Consider the following 18,543-nt stretch of genomic DNA (forward strand, 5'->3'; position numbering starts at 1 on the left):
AATTGACCATCTAGATATTGTTATGAGTAATTTTCAGAATCAAAACAGAATCAAAATTTTCCTCATGGTCCTTTTAATGAGTTCATTTCCTGCTTTCCATATATGCATGAAGTAAGCTGTTTTGTGTCTGTTGCACATTCTGTGTTCTGCAGAACATCTACACGTGCTTAAGAATTTGCTCTATTTTCACACAAATTTAAAAGCATTTGTGCTGATCTGGGTGGAGTTGCTACCATGGTTCAGCATGCCTTCTCACGCCTCCTTGCTCATCCAAGTCATTCTACTTCACCCATGGAACAGTTTGTGGAGTTGTGACAAACACCTAAGGAGCTCATGAGGCTTCCATGGAGACACCTCCTCGTTCTCTGAGCCACTTACTGAAAATGCAATCCCTCTAAATATCTCAGTTAAAACCTGTCCTCTGCACTTTTGTACTTTAGTGATGCCCCCAGTTTTTGGACCATTCAGCATTTTAAGGCAACCAATGTCCACCTACACGGACATTTTTAGTTGACCATTCAGCCTTCAGTCTCTGTTGCAGTACAGGATAAGGACAAAGCTTTATTTTGAATGGCAGGCTTCATTCAATGACTGGTATGACTGCCTTCACAGACAGATGTGAATATCAATTAAATCTGGGAAGGAAGCAAAAAAAATATGTAGAAATAATTTCACAAGCTTAGAAAGATATTATTTAAGATTTTTGAAATTCTATGTATTTTTTCAGGGATTCAGATAATTAGTATGAGTGCTATTTATACTTATACAAAAATAATAAAATGAAACACAAAATGTTGCAAACTACACAAAATAATATAATCAGTCATATCTGGAATGGTTATCATACTTGAGAAGGATAATAAAATATAAGTGCATGGACTTTCCTGGAAATTACCCACACACTGTTTTAGGAGACATCTGTTCAAAGCAGAAAAATAGGGTGAATTTCTGGAGGGAGAAACCTTACCCAAATAAAAAATCTGTACTCCCTCATTCCCCTTGTAGATTACACTGTTTAGAGCAATTTCTTTGGGGCATTATATGACCTTGTCTGCTTGTATGACTTTCTCCTAGGTTCAATGATGCTTGCAGAGAATCACTATATCAACTCTGTGAAGCTTTTCCACTAGGAACAGACGTGGACATTTAGCTTGGCTTTCTGTATCTGCAGACACAGACCCATATTTAACTCATTTGTCCCACTTAAATCAAGTGCTTGTTATGAAGGGACATCCCCCACCACCCACGGCAACCTGACACTGTGAACAAATCTCGTTTCTATGCCGATATAAGGATAGCATATTGCACTGATCAAAACCACATTAAACACTGCCACATTTACAAATAGAGGCAAGATTTTAATTTAAATGTCATCTTACATTTCCACTATTTGACTTCCTCACTATTACTACGCTCTCTTTTTTTTTTTCTTTCCCCAAAGCAACTGAGTATCTTTATGTTCATAAATTTTAATTTAAATTATATACTTAACTGTTCTAAATTATTAGACAACATACCAAGGTAGCAGCAAATTGGCATTATACCATTTTCTATACATGCTAAGCAGGTCAAACTATATCACCCACATGCTATATTCTTCTCTACTGTGAATAAGCTCAGTGCATATGGTCTTTAGATCTTTATAACAGACTGCAGAATTGCTTCAGCAGATCCTGAGCTACTAGTACCACTTTGTCCATAAGTCATATTTGCTGCATTTTTCTCCTAAGATTAAAAAAGTGGTCCTCTAGATGTGTATTTGTACAAATTTTGTCTCCAAAAGGAGACTGTATCTACCAGCCCTATCAAATTCCTGCAACTTTATCATAATATCAGTATCTGTAAATTTATGTGTATTTTTTTTTCTGCCTTTGCCTAATATTGTATTTCTCCATATCAATAATCTTCCACTTTAAATCCTTCTGAATCAATTCTTCTCTCTTTTTCTCATTACTCCCAATCTCGACCTCACAAATTGTCAGTCTCTATTTTACTGGCTTTCACAGTCGGCTGTAATTTCTGACTCTCGATGCATAAGCCGTGCTCTAACCCAGCTTCTTACAGACAGCCAGGGAGCTTTGACCAGCTCGGGTTTATTCTGGCCACACAAATATCTGAGATTTGCAGGAGAGGCAAAAGGGTTACAAGCGTTGTCAGCAGTGGCTGCCTTCAAATTGCCAATTTACAGGTGTTTTGTCAAGTTCCAGCTCTGGGATTTCATTTTGGGCTGATAGGAACAGCAGCATCTCTGTGGCTGCTCGACGAGAACAAAAATACAGGGCACAGAAAAGGGAGCTTAGAGAAAGTACTAGAGGGGAGGTTGAGGTGATGACACACTTGTAACCCATAAGGGAGGAAGTTCATGCGCAAATATACACATTCACCTGCAAGGGAAACTGGACCTTTTGGAAGCTGCAGGGGCAAAACTCCTGTCGGCAAAGCCTTCCCCATGTTTGTGGCACAGATAAGCCCAAGCAAGCCAAAGATGGTGCTGAGATTTGCTCCTTGACCTGTAACCCATGACTGTGAGCGAATACAAGAAGTCACGATGTGTCTGAAAATATTCATCTCCACCCAGGAATGGTCTGGGTGCCCCGTCTACCTCCCTTTCCTATGCCAGTCAAGCAAGACACATGGTGCAACATGAGACACACTCTGCAGTACCTATTTCAGTGGATTTACAAAATACATTGTCACCAAAGGCAATGGGATGGCCATCGGGAGCTCCTGCAAGTGGTTCTGCACAGGTGATGCTGGAGCACAGAAAAAACAGCACCTCGAATCTGTGCTGGTGGGCACCCATCTCCTACTGCAACCCCCCAGAACAAAGCAGTAGGACTGGGACTGGCTCATGTTCTACAGGAAAGAGGAGCAACAAGATTAAATGAGAAGAAAGTCATAGTTAGTAATAGAGATGATAGATTTTACCACATGGGGGAAAAAAAAATCCCTTATGCATTTAATAAGAGACGTGGGATTTGAGGCTGCACTGGGGGAAATTTTACTTTACACTGAGCATTTCAAAACTGCACATGATTCAGCAAAATACTTCTGTAGAGCTGTTAAGCCTCTGATATCAAAAGGATTGAGCAGGAAAGCTCTGAGTCCACCTGCTGCCAGCCCTTGGCAGACCCCATGGTGGAAGCTGAAGACAGCATGACCTATCTGGTCTGCCAAGGGCTGAAGAGATGGGGCATGCGAGTGCCTGCATGCTGGGACAGCCAGAGAAACAGCACGTGTGTGACAGCAAACCTCTTCCAGGAGGAAAAGAAAAAAAGAAAAAAAAAACGGAAAAGAAAAAAAAAGAAAAAGAAAAAGAAAAAGAAAGGAAAAGGAAAAGGAAAAGGAAAAGGAAAAGGAAAAGGAAAAGGAAAAGGAAAAGGAAAAGGAAAAGGAAAAGGAAAAGGAAAAGGAAAAGGAAAAGGAAAAGGAAAAGGAAAAGGAAAAGGAAAAGGAAAAGGAAAAGGAAAAGGAAAAGAAAAAAAAGAAAAAGAAAAAGAAAAGAAAAAAAAGAGAAAAAGAAAAAGAAAAAGAAAAAGAAAAAGAAAAAGAAAAAGAAAAAGAAAAAGAAAAAGAAAAAGAAAAAGAAAAAGAAAAAGAAAAAGAAAAAGAAAAAGAAAAAGAAAAAGAAAAAGAAAAAGAAAAAGAAAAGAAAAAGAAAAAGAAAAAGAAAAAGAAAAAGAAAAAGAAAAAGAAAAAGAAAAAGAAAAAGAAAAAGAAAAAGAAAAAGAAAAAGAAAAAGAAAAAGAAAAAGAAAAAGAAAAAGAAAAAGAAAAAGAAAAAGAAAAAGAAAAAAAAAGAAAAAGAAAAAGAAAAAGAAAAAGAAAAAGAAAAAGAAAAAGAAAAAGAAAAAGAAAAAGAAAAAGAAAAAGAAAAAGAAAAAGAAAAAGAAAAAAGAAAAAGAAAAAGAAAAAGCACAGAACAGTAAGCCAGGTCTGGACAAGCTGTTTTGTTTAAATACCTCATTATGGTATTACCATCTTGTAGGCATGAAAACCAAATCACTATGTGGGGATGAGCTGAGAATGATGTGTTTTGTCCAACAAGCTAGAGAAAAAAGAAAGTGTTGAATGCCTGGGGTGCTAGCTTATGACTTCCGAAGCACAAATTCTCTGCCTCAGCATAGGATTCCTGTGTGGTATTTGTCATTTTAGCTTAGTCTCTTTCTACCCTCTCTATCTGTTTATAAGGAGGAATATTTCACACAGATATTTTGAAGATAAGTGACATAAAGAAAAATATTGGAGTTTCAAAACCATCATTGTACTGGAAGCTAAGTACTTTAGACAGAAAGAAGTGTCTAGAGTATTGGACAGGTGTCAAATAAATTGAAAGTAATAATATAATAGATTATTCCACATGAGGCCAAGTTCCATGGAAATATTGTTAAGATAACAAAAAATCGTATTAGCTTGTCATTTATAGCGTGTGGTGGGGCTTGTAAATAACCATCCCAACAAACCAAACCCAAACTCTTTTACTATATTCCTGGAATATACTAAAATACTACTGAATAAATAACTTTGTTTCAACACAGCAAACCAAAGCCATAAAAGAGAGTGTCCTAGTCGAATATATTCTGCATGTATGATGGTCACTGAATAACTGGTATGACATTGTGTTGTTACTGTTTGAGGCAGGAAAATATAGATGCAACTTAATGGATTTAATATATTCCAGGACTTGACTAATTAATGCTTTCGAGACTCCTCAGGGACATAGCTGTCCTGCTACACTAATTTTTACATGTAATGCAGGTAATCAGTAATTCATTATGTTGAGCTCATAGAGATACAATATGTGAATGTAGTATGCCTTACAGTCCTTACAGCTATAAACGAGATGTGTCTATTTCCAAAACATCAAAAATATTTTTTAGAATGTTATTTGTCATTAGAATGAAAGTTAAGAAAATATGTAATTCAGCATAAAGCAATTTGTGCATTTAAGTGAGTGCTTGGCATCATTGAAATCTATGGGAAAGGCTGTTACACAGCTCAAATGGCACAGACTGGGGCTGTGTTTGTGTAAGCATCCATGGGATCAAAGCAATTTTAAGAAAGGAGGAAAAGTTTCATTGTAAGTCCTTGCAGGTTTTTGTTATTTAAATTACAAAGTTTACTTGTACCCTACACTCTATCTGGGCATGCAAAAATTAAGAGAAGAAAAGGAAATGTGGACACTTCCTTCTGTTAGTTTTATTAATATAATCTAATTATCCATGCCATATAATGAGCTTGCTACCTAAAAGCAATTCTTTGACTCAGAAGTGACACAGAAAGGTCTTTTCTGGGTCCATCAATGTTTCATATTGTCATTAATGACCTAGGTGATAGAACACGAACTACAATTATTAAATTTGGAGGTGACACCAAGCTGAGAAGCACTGAAAAGTACTCTGGAGGGTACAATAAAAATTCAAAATGAACCTGACAAATTACACTTATGTCCTCAAAAAGAAAAAGAAAAAAAAAAAGAAAAAAAAAAAAAGAGAGAGGTGCTATCCAACAGGGTCATGTGCAACATATTCACTCAGTCAAGAATAACCAGCTATAAAACAGAATGAGTAGTAGAAAATCTGCAAAAAAAAAAGGTTCCAGGGGCGTTAGTGAATCACAAATGGAACATGAGTCATCAGTGTTACCCAGCTGCAGAAAAAGCAAGCACTGTCCTCAGAGTCAGAAACCTCGCTGCAGCCAGGGAGATGCTGTGTTCAGAGCTACCAACGTCTCAGATCGAATACCATGGTCTTTTTGGCACTATCTCAACCCGACCCATCAACAGTAAAAGCTTGAACACACTGTGTTTGCTAAACTTTCAGCATTTGAAAAACAAAGTAGTGAAATAGATTTCCTTGAGAAATCTTCAATCCTGGAGGCTTACAGGAGAAGCCAATGAGACAGGAACCGCAAAATTGATATGCTTTACAGTAGAAAAATGGAATAGGTGACTTCTTAAATCCATTGCACTTCTATGAACTACAAAGGTTTGTTTTGCAATGACTTGCCCACCAATAACCAACTGAAAGAATCACCTTAAAAAAAAAAAAGCATAGGGTTTTCTTCTAACTCCAGCTATAAAAGTGGTTTATATTTTTGAAGAAGACTGGGTTAGATGGGAACCTCCCAGGAAAAAAAGAAAAAATGTTATTGGTGAGAAAGCTCCAAAATACTGTCAGGGTCTGAGACTCAAAACTTTAAAGGTACTTGAGAAACTCAAATCTCATGATTTTGCTGAAAATCCATTTCAGCCCCTGAGTATCTGTAAAAGATCAGAACATGTTTTTAAATCCTGATTATCCTCCATGCTCTAAAAAAACATCACTGAAGTCTAACTTATTTAAAGTAAAAAGAAACAAACAATTTAAAAGATGTCTAAAGAACAATAAAGCTGAGCACCTAAGATAGGGTCCACTATTGTATTAGATCACTGCTGTTTAAAGTAGAAACTGAACAGGAAAAGTTCATGCTGAAGAATTGACGTCTCATATCTTGATCAAAAATCTGCATTTTCTTTCTAGGGATTAAATAGAACCTAAGAGAAATGGATCATATATACTGTGTATACACACAAAAGATATACATTTTTTTTTTCTTTTTCTTTATATTTTGATTTGAGCTGCCTGGATTACAAATGTCATGTTTTTTTCTCCTACTTGAAGTAGTGCCTCAGCCTTACAAACTGTGAAGAAAAACTTACCTATTCACAATATTTACTCAATTACCCTTGCCATGATGTTGTTAAAATGCTATTCTCTAAAATCCCAATACAGAATAAATAAACATATTACAAGAAGGCAGATACAATTATACTGCCTACTGTGGATGTTCAACTGGTTTATTCCATGTTCTGTAGAGAAACATCTGGAAAATCTGTTTTAGGATGAAAAGTAAGGAGTGTGGTATATGATGGATACCAAAGGCAGAAGAATGTTTTACAATTTCTTCAGTTGGTAGTTTAGAAATAGACCATGAAAATGGTTATAGGGAAAATGTCACTGTAGATATGAAAATAATTATATATATTTAATATTGGGCTACAGTTGTGGCAGTTGAAGTGCAATATCTATCGTAACATTCACCATTTGATTCAGATTTTAATGGCACCTCCTCGGTAATGTTGCATTTGAAATCTCTGAACATAGCAGTCAGGGAAAAGCCAGTCAGCAAGAAAAAATAAGATGTGAATGCGAATGTGCTTGTGAGCCATCCAAGTAACGCACTGAAAGACTTTGTCCTTGACAAGCACAAAGAAAAGCCAAACACCTGTCCGCCTATTACCCATTACCTCTCTCTTTTTAATATCAAACGCTGCTGCATTTCAACAGATATTTGAGTCTGTAAAGACACGGAAAGAGAACAAATGCCCATATACGATGCCATTACATTTTGTAAACTTCACACGATTGTTTTTAAAAACTAGACCAGAAATGGGAAAGCTAGCAATTTGTTTCGGGATCATAAATCCAAAACCTTATCTACATTCGTATCTTATCTTACCATCAACATGAGAAGATTTTCCAAACTTATGAAAAAAAAAAGTTGTTTTTACTTATTGAGGAAGCTGCATATTTTGGAAATATTTGCTCATATGAGTAAGATATAGGCATAGACTTTGACTGGATTACTTCTGAGCAAGGGCTCGCAGCAGGAAAAGGTATTTGCATATGGTACCCCCCTCATAAATACTGTGCTCACACCACCAAAATGAGCTGCTGGATTTTAATGGCTATTAGCTGTAGGAGCACTGCAGTAGAAAGTTAGCTTGATGCTTTGTTTGTGCTCCGTATTTTAATCGGAAATCACTGGCAACAATCTCCCTGATGCATGAAATCTTCAGGAGACATTTCTAAACCTGATTTTTCACTGGTGTGCACAGCAACTCAGTGGGGTCAATGGAGAAAAATATCCGCTTGCATCGTTTGGGCAGGGGGAAGATCTTCAGATGCGTGCTCTGCTTTTACTAATAGGTGCACAAGGTCTTTTCAATACTGGAATGGAATTTTTGATGAAGCGCCTGGTGGCGAATTTGAAATACTAGCCTGGGGGCCCCAGTGAGACATAATTCATTCCAGTAGCTAGAACAAATCTAGCTTCTACATCCATTCCTCTAAAGTCATTATTGACCCAAGGGAAAATGCTAGCCTTAAGCAAGTTTTAATAAAGAGTCTGGTGGAGTAGTTTCTGTAGCACTAAATGCGATAATGAGCAACAAGCCACTTGGCTGCAATAGACCCAGGACCTGTATATAACCCGAAAGTCGGTTTTCTAAGGTTCTTGGGATTCTTTCCAGAGATGAAACAGACATTCAAAAGAGATTTAATTACCTTGCTCTCTAATTTGTTACATAAAAATCAGTCAGGCTTAAATAGACCAATATTCTGCTTGTCCTATATGAGCATAATTTATTTTAATACTGTTTCTGTGAAGTAAAAATGTCCACAGAGTAATAAAGTCTGGGTTGAAAACTAAGGATTTTACTAAACCAATAAAAGCATGAACATCTAAATCTGGCCTTAAACATTGCTGTGCCTTAGAACTTTTTGCAGTTGATTTTAAACAATAAATGTTTGTATCTGTCTCTGACCGTAAGACGGAGCATCAAATAGCATCACTGATGCACCAGACTTTGGTGGTTTGAGTTTCCTGCACAACTACTGAAAATGCTCTGTGGATGAAATAGGTAAACAAAAACAACAGCAACAACAAATCTGCTAATTAGCATGTATTCTTTTGAAGTTAGACCTGCTTTTCATTTATGTATCTATATCTATATCTATCTATCTATATATACTGTTCCCCCTTCTGTCCCTTTTTGACCATCAACTGCAAAATAAAACCTTGCTAGGTAGTGGAAGTAATTTGAAAATTAAACTGCAGCCTTGATACAGAGAGTTAGAGAAAGGATCCTTTGTATGAGTGTTATGATCATTAGTCTCCAACCCAGGCAGAGCAATCACAACCTTTTGTGCCTGTTGATGTCTGGCATTCATTCACAGAGAGAGATGCTTTGTTTTACGTCTTGAAATTCTACATGCAAGTATTTAAGTTGTGAAAGTCAGCAGAGGAAAATGGAGAAATAGACTCCTCTACACTGATGCTTTAATAATACAGTCGATGGGACAGAATAAAAGAACAGAGGGGAATCTGAGAAAATCCTCATCTCTAATATGACGCTGTAAACCCTGGGTCCTACATTTCCCCTCACCCAAGACAATCCTCATCATCACCATATTCATAAAAAAATATTATTTGCAACTTTTTAAAAGTTTAATCAAGTATTTACTGTGCACAGGGATAACAAATAATTTGACATTAAGGATGAAGAGATATGGACTAGATTGTTTAGTCAGGCTATCAAATTTAAAGCTAGCACATTGTATTTTCTGACGATCCATTCATTTGTTTCACATTAAAAATAAAAATAAAATTGGGTACTCATCCTTTTTATGAAAACTCCTAAAATGTTTTTAAAAGTTATGGGGGATTCAGTGTGTGCTTTATGATCCAGGAGAATTCGTGCTTATGGGCTTTTTTTTTCTTTCTTTTTGGTACTATTTGAGTTCAAATCAGATACTATGTAGTGATTTCAATAAAAGTAAAATTGAAACACGTTTCTGTGAAACTTTTAGCCATTTATACAGATGAGATGCAGCAGGGAGGGGGGTGGGTGGGGGGGAGGGCACAGAAGATATTTCTAGTTTGAATGGAGATGAAATGTCAAGAAGACCGGAGTTGCCATCTACTGGAATGTGCAAAGAATGACAACTGACATGTAAAAACCCTGAACTGAAAGCATTAGTCAATGTAATGGTTTAGGTACACTGTATATTGCTTCATAATGAAATATATATATATATATGTAAAGGAAACCCCACAAAGACGAAGAATTATTCTCCAATTTTAGATTTTGAATAAGTCAGAAGATGCACAAGGAGGCTGTGTTAAAACAATCTCATTTGTCTAAGTCTTTTATCCACATTCAGCAAAGATTATATTTATCACTTCTCATCAAAGCATAGATAATTCCACTTCCCAGTTCCAAAAAAAAAAAAAAAAAACACAAAAGAATGTCAAAATCTGAAAAGAGAACGGTAAATTCTTCAAATAGGACCATCTAATCACAGCTACATTTTTAAATCACCACTTCTTAATGCAAGAAAATATTATGGAATATCCTCAGCTGATGAAACGATGACAGACATAACAGCAATCTTCTTAAGAGTTGCTTATCATCACAGACAGATACTCAATATTCACTGTGCAGTTCCAATAATATGCAAGAAGTTCACATGCAAGAAAAATAATACTCTTCTGTTTGTAGACAATGTAAAGTAGATTTTTTATTTCCTACATACAAGTCATGCAAAAGATAATAGCCCAATTATTTACACAAGCAAATTCATAAAACAAATGTTTACAACCAGGCAGATAGATAGACAAACCAAACCTCTGCAGGACAGGTCAAAGGAGAAAAGAAAGCAAAAAGTCCTTAAAATGCTATGAATGAAATTGCACAAAATTAGCAGGAGACATGATGCCAATGACAGCTACAGCCTAGAAATTCAGCCCATTTGTGTGCACACAAAGCACAACGTGTCCCACCTCACAAGGCCAAAACCTAGATAAAACCAATTCAGATGCATTGAGATGTTTTGAAACCAGTTTATTATTTTCTTATATTTAGTAAGGATGTTTATTAGTCTATTATTAAATCTTATATATGAAGTGATGGGACAGAAGTCTCTGACATGTGAACTGTATTATTATGATTAATGGAGTTCATACATAAAGGGTCATTTCTCTGGAAAACGTCAGATTGAATAATTACTGGAATTAATCCCAAAGGGCTTTAGAAAATTTTCTGCCCAGTTTCAAGTCACATTTTTATCACATTTTTCTTTTGACTAGAGGGCGATCTTTAATTGCAGTTTTAAGTAAAACAAGTACTGTAAGCAATTCATCAAACATTATGAAAAACGATGTATTTCTCTAACAGTCCTTGAAAGCAGCTAATTCACTTTTTACCATCATCTCTAGGCAATATAGCAAAATTCAATCCATAAATAAACTGGTTCTGTTCTGCCTCTGAAACAAAAAAGCATAGTGTCCATATTTTTCATGCATCAGATTAGGTCTAGAATATCCTAGAATTGATATATTGGAATATTACTGGCAATATTATTAAGATAAGTAGAGAACAGATAATAGCATTATTTGGTCTCTTGGATTTCTGAAATCTAATCAGTATTTAATGGACACAACGGTGCCAGAAAATCCAGAAAGTCAGAGAACATATCTCAAAAGACTCAGCTGAATGTGTTTCAGGGAACTATCCCAAGGTCAGCATTACTTTGCAGTGCTGCAAAAGCATCCAGTGGGCTCCACAGTCCAGCAGACTGAGGACCATGGAAAAACAGCACCTACCAAAAGTGTTATTTCTTTTTCTCCCCCTTTTTATTTTTGGGGGGTGGAGGTGGGGGAAGATAACTGCTTTTTAAACTGCTGTCAGTACTATTTTCTTTGGTCAGAAGATAAAGCAGCAAATACCTCCCAACCTCATTTGCTATCTCTATCATTAGGAAAGCTTCTTCCCATTACATTTTCAATATCTTCTGAAGCTCATTGCCTTCATGGTCCTCATGGCCAAGAAAACAGCTAGAAGGGACTTCTACTGACCTAACGTCAGTGCATGGTCCAAGCTCACCTAACAGGCTATAGGAAGCCAATGTGACCAAACCTCAGTTGTACTGATTACTTTTCTGGTACAATTGTAATTCAACTATGCTCTTCCAGCATTTATTGCCGTGAGCATCCAAGCTGTGTTGATTATTACCATATTCATTAGGACGTAGCAAAAAGAGATTCCTGCCATGCTGAGTGTTATACAGGAAGACACAATCCTTGAAATCAAAGGCTGGAAACAGAAAACAACATGAAAAAACATGAACAGAAAACAACAACAACAACAACAAAAAAACATGAAACCACTAGATCACTAGATGTAGGAAGACTAAGGTCTTAGAAAAAGGAGTAAAACTTGATTCTGGCATATTCAGCAATCCCTATTGTAGCTCACTTAGTCAGCTTTAGTCCTCTACTACCTTGTTCCCCAAGTGGCCCCACTTGAGCAACGTGTACATAGATGCCAGTACAGGCTACAGGTGGATGGAGGATGATGCTGCGGGAGACCTGGGAGAAGGATCTCTGCCCATCACCCCCATGGCTGGGAGAAGAAGTGGAATCACTGGGTACAACATGCTGTGGGACACGAACCTTCAGCCTGAGTTTACAGATTATGCCACAGAGGTACATAATTCAAGAGTTTCACACCAATAATTTCTCACATCTTTAGGATTGCTCTTTGGAATATTACCAATGTAATCATGAGAAATGGTTATTCTTCCACAGCCATGCATGAACATACAGTAGTATCCATTTAAATATATACACACATTTTCAAAGACAAAAATCTCTAAATAATGGGGAAAGATCTACAATATATCTTGAGCCACAGGCATTTCACGGATACTGACCTTTGATTTTGATTTAGAGGCTCTAACTAATAAAGCTTGGCACTACACCAACTCTGAAGAAGAAAATCAAGCACTCTCTTGTCAAATTATAATTAATTTGCACTACAAAAAAAAGAGCAGAAGTAAGCCAAGTGTTCTTTAAAAATGGTCTCTAGAATTCCAAACAAAGTAAAATCGTATATCTTGAAAAACAGGCTGAGCCTTTCCAGTTTTTTCGAGTTGATTATGCATTTTTCCATTCACTTAAAATATAAACTGAGTAAAAGTTATAAAACTTACAAATTCTACACATTACATAAATATTGAAGAATTAAAATTACAGCAGTAGAAGAGGAAATATGATGAAATTTAAACATATCTGAAGCAACTCCTGTGGTTTTATTACTATTTGCCCTCAAATCTGCTGTTTCACCTCTAAAAACATATATAATGTGTAGGTAACTTACATTTTTCTTATTGCGTATGTGTTCCTAACATGGTTTACATATGCCTCTTCTAGCTTTTTAGGTAAATTCAGGATCTTTGGGATCTTCGGGTATGTTTACAGGGTTGAGTATACCTTTCTACACATTTATTGAGAGTAAAGGAGCACCACAAACCTTTGATTACATTGTACATTTCTTCCTTATAAGACATAAAACTTTAGTGTAGACACACAAACACGTTGAAATAAAACTAAACAAGAGGCAGGAAGGCACATTTCAAAGCCTACCATTGATTCTCACAAAACTAAATTAGCTGTTGAGTAAAGCTGGGTTTCTAAGATTACGTATACACCACACACAACCCCCACCTTATGAAACTGCTTGATATTGCTTCAGTATTTTTAAGCTTTAAAAAAAAAGGTCAAATTATTCTCTTTTTTTAGAAGTCATGACCATCTTTTGTTATGCCTTTAAATATGTCCTTCTGAGACTCCTGACCCATGATTATTGCTCTTAGACATTACATCAGTTGCAAATAATACGTAATTAAGCCATAAATATTTCAGGTAGTCAACAAAGCGTCTTAAGTTTGCAAAAATCACAATGACTTCTGTCTGAAATGTGAGGCTGCAATCTGCTTTATGCATTATGACTTCTCTGTAATGATTCAGATTCCTTCTAATATCCCAATGAAACGCAATAGAGAAACAAGCATGATTTCAACAATTTTTACCCAGAGTTTTCCCTTCAGATTATGGCTATCATCAGAGCAGAAGGAGAGAAACATAAAAACACTGTCTTTTCTAAGTGCCAAGATATACCAAGAAACACATTGAGAATAACTGAGAATAATGTAGTCTGCCAAAGAGCCGATTGCCTGTTTGCTACAGGCATTCTGCTACAGTCCAACATCTCTTTCCATGACTCCATAATCTCGTTCATATTGTTCTGGCCTTAAGTAATTCCAGAAGTCAGATCTAGGAACATTTCTGTAACTTCCAGGTAGCAGTATCCAAAACCATAGCTTTCTTCCCCATAAAGCCTTTGGAGTCAATTGAAATGGTACCCTCTCTGATGGAAGAAAACTCAATAAAAGTCTTTATTTGATTCCAAAATTCTTGTTTCACAGCGACTTTAGCATCATCCTGTGTTTGTTGTAGTTAGGTATCTACAGAAGCCAGCATAAGGCTAGTTATCTTTTCTGATTGTACATTAAAATACATTTGGAAAGGAGCAACAACAACAGCAACAAAAAGATTAAGAACTGTTTGTCTAATACTGAGAAGAACAGATTTTCTGCTCTGGGAAAATTTTCCAAGAGCAATTCATCCATTTGTAAAAAGACCTTCTAGGATACTGCCAGGAACAGCTTTTAATTTGTTCATCCTAGCTTTTAATAATTGATTTCATAAATTCCTCTCAATTCTCCCTATTTCCTGCAACTTAAGAGTCTGTAAAGTGTTTACTGCCACCAAAATTATGTCCTCAATTAAAAAACGTAACAGTTTTGCATCAGGAAGGCAATCCCAACGTAATATGAGTGACTTCACTACAGGAGAAGTTTGTTGCTATGGTTATATTTGTGTCCGCAGATGAGACTTGCCAACCTTCTGAGCAACACAAGTCATTCCTGGGGAAGGGCACGTAGCACCTGTCTAAGTCATGGGCACATGATAGGTTTAGGGCCACAGCTGATTTGGCTACAGGTGACTTTTAAATATCCTAAGCAACTCTTCTATTCTGCCACTCTGCTGTGTACTCATGGTTCCACCATTTGAGCTCTCTCAAGTTTGATGAATCTGAGTAAATAGAGCAATGATAAAATAACCGACCAACTGAACAAAATGAGACGTAGTGGTGTTAGCAGCCATCTTGGGTTAGCTACATCCAAGTTAGAAAACAGAATAATTTCAGTGAAAATAAGTCCTGAAATGCAAATAAACAAGCATTTAGCATTGTATTTTATTAAAAAATAATCCTTATGGATGAACTAGAGAAGGTAGAAGAGGGCAAAACAGATGCATTCTGGTGTATGGATAGGCTGTGGCCCCCTTTGCTCTTAAACTAATTGGAAATCAACTACTTTCAATTCTCTGGCACCTCCAGAAATACTTGGGAAGGTCTTGAAACAAACAAACCTTTTCTGAAGGTCTAACTAATAGATTTCTAATTAAATATGACTAACCAAAACCATCACAAATGCTAATCATTGCTCTCTACAAATGCTTCCTCCAAGACTTCCCAAGACATTTTTAGACATATAAATTAGCAAAAGTTAATTGAAAACCAAGGTAAAATTTTTCACTTTTCCTATAAACCAGGAGTTCCAACAAGCTGGCAACCTGACTGTAACACAACAGTCTTAGCTTGACCAAGATGCTAAAAGATCTTCACCAATGTGTTGATTAATGACAAAAGGAGATATTTTAAATTTTGTAACACAACTAATCTTTCCATTATACCTAGACATTCACAACCAATAACACCGCCTAGAGCGTTGACAGCACATTCAGAAATCCATATGCAATTTCACAGATACCTAAGAGAATCAGTAACTCTCTAGCTTATTCAAGTATTCTACTAGTAATGAACAGATGAGAGAGCCACTTCATCTTATCACTAATACATATTTTTTTTAATTGACATTTTCACACTGCATTGACAATTCTGCACATAGGTCTCTTCCATGAGTGGCTTTATAGAGCTATACATGAATATCTGCTATTGAACATGGCTGATGATGACAATGGAGTGGCTGTACTGAGAGATAAAGTGTTTACCACATTGTCAAAAACAATAAGATGATTTACATTAGAATATCTATTGTTTAAAGGTAGTTACAAACTCAGTGTATCTGTTCTGCACTGCAAGAAATGAATGGCAATTATCACTATTACTTTAGCATCTTGAGTAGCCAGGGCTATTTTGGTCAAAAGCTTGTGTAATACAGTTCATTTTTACATTTGCTAAAAAAGACAAGTTATACAGGTGATGGACTTCTTATTACCTGAAACCCTAAATTCTATATGGAAGGGACAGCTAACCAAATGTCAGGGATGTAGAAGATATAAATATCAGAGAAATAACAGATTTAATTTGCTTTACTCAGTCAAATCTTTTCCTTCCCTCTTCTGTTTTTAAATGTTTCTTTTATATGAAACGCCATGGTTCAGCGCACCTGAAAATTAAAGACTACTGTGTAAGATCAAGGTTTGAGTCTGTCCACTCATGAAAGGAAACTAAAATTACTACTAAAAGCCTCACTTTTTATTTTACTGATAGAAACCACTCAGAAAATGCCAGAAGGAAGAACTATACTCAGTACTTCATATACATGATAAACATGACTATTTGCTGGTGGTGGTTAATACTTTCAAACATGTATATATGCATTTTAGACATTAGGGACCAGATTCTGATTTTGCTTGCTCTGTCCCAACCCCATTCGCTTGTGATGACTCCAGTTAATAGCTTTCCACCTAAACTTGCTAAAACTTTACTTGAGTTGTTCTTCTGTAACCTACTTTACGTTGATTTAATCAATCTCCCTTAAATACATATAAACTTAGTCTGTGCTTCTTAAAATGATCTATAATAGCGCATTTAATAAAGCTAATTTAAATCCACTAATTTATAGAGATTTGCCAGAGGCTTTGAAACACCAGAAAATGTGTAAACTTAACAGTTTGGCTGTGATAACAGCTCAGACAGTAGAAATTAAGCCCTTTGCATTGCAGTCATGCTCAAAGTGTATTCCTAGTTTTATTGGAAGAAGTACATCGCAAAAAAGTTTAAAAACAGAGAAAAACAAATTTACAAAAGGTAATTCAGAGCTAAGCCATGTATTCACCGAGGTTTGTCTTTTCAGATCCCCATGCCCCATTTCTCACACTTGGTTACGACTCTGCCTCAGCATCACAGTCCCAAATGTACACTGAGGTCTCTCATTTTAAGACTACCTGGATTGTTTTCTACAAACACATTTTTGGACAAATAAGAGCAGAGTCTCTTGTGCAATAGAGCTCTGACAGAGCTGTGAGATTCTGCTTAGGGCCATTAATTCTGGGTCCCTAATTCTAGTTGTCAGCCTTCCAGCTGATGCTATATAGGTTTTCTACTGTCTGCTCTAATTTCTACCTCTGGCAACCAAATGATAATAGATTATATGCCAGTGTGGGAATAGGCAGATTGGTTAGGATCCAAGCTGTATCCCAGGTGATAGCAAGAAGAAGCATCACAGAAAAAAGTATTCAGCCCTTCACATTGATGTATCATGGAGTTTTATCTCTACCAGAGGAATTCTTCACTTTATACATAGCATTTAGATGGTAACTAAGTGATCATTATCGTCATCTGATTTGCAGAAAATGTCAGCTTTCCTTCCAGACAGAGATGAAATTTTTAGGGCTACTTTTGCAGATCTGTCTCCAAATTGTTATATGGGAGAGGGAATTGAGACCTACCTCATCAAGACTTGCAGGGTTGCAGTCTTTCAAGTGAAACAGCCTCATCGTTTTGAACCTTTGATCAGTATCTGTAAAGTTCAAATCATCTTTTATTTTATTTTATTTTTGCTAACTGCATCAAAATATTTGGGATTGCAGTCTGGAATGCATTCTTGCACAAGAGCTTTTTTAGTCATTTCTCCTGCTTCTCTGCTCTTTATCCTGCTTCTGTCGTTGCTTTCCCTCCTGATTTTGTGTACTGAGAAACAGAATTAAGGTGTACTGCAACCAGTGGACACTTGCATAAACAGCCTGCTTTGAACAAGACAGCACGAACTTGGGAGAGGAGGGACACATTCAGCTTTCCTGCCCAAACACTAAAACATACAAGAGGTTCATATGGTGTTAAAGCATCACATTTTTTGCTTTGAGACCCCTGAAATGCAAGGGCTGTGAATAGCAGAAGAACATGAATAGACTGGATTGGGAACATTAAAGCACATTGATTCCCAGGTTCTGAGACTGCACTCAAAGTGGTTTATATTTGTAATTTATTTAAGAATGGTTTCAGCAAATACATTTCTAATGAATCTCTTTCATGCACTTTTATGAACAAGAGTCTAAGTTTTCCACGACTTCTGCAAAAGAACTTTTACTGCATCAAATCACTGCATTCCTTGATCTATACGAACACACACTCACAGCAGCCAGCCACACTCACACACGACGAACAGCTCCAGCATTTCATACCTCTGCAACAAATACTTCAAAAAGAAGATTTTTAAAATTAGCGTGGCTGTGAAAAAGCAAGGAAATGAAACAGTTTTGCCCTGCCTCCGGTACTTCGCAACCGATCTTGACTTAAAGAGAAAATTAGCCCAATCTTCTGCAATACTTGTATTTCCATGTGAAACTTCTTCATAGAGGATTCATGCAGAATCGTGAGCTGTCAGCTCTGATCGCATTCACCAGCACACAGGCTTTAGACTCTATTTCATAATACGAAAAGATGGCCAGCGTTTTCCTGACAGAAGTATTGTATGTTTTTCAGTCGGTAAAAATTAGAGAGAGAGCTCATTGTCGATGCATTTCCCATAGATAATGAGGACTGCAAATTACCAGGCAAGGATTTTTTTTT

At 36.4% G+C, this 18,543-nt stretch overlaps 1 protein-coding gene across 16 annotated transcripts in view; it reads right to left on the reverse strand.

Annotated features, from left to right (window-relative positions):
* CTNNA2 (catenin alpha 2) overlaps positions 1-18,543 on the reverse strand; it is a 476,933-nt gene that overhangs the window by 134,733 nt on the left and 323,657 nt on the right. The window lies entirely within an intron of this gene.

This window comes from Anser anser (genome assembly GCF_964211835.1).
Source record: "Anser anser genome assembly, chromosome: 4".
Lineage (NCBI taxonomy): Eukaryota > Metazoa > Chordata > Aves > Anseriformes > Anatidae > Anser > Anser anser.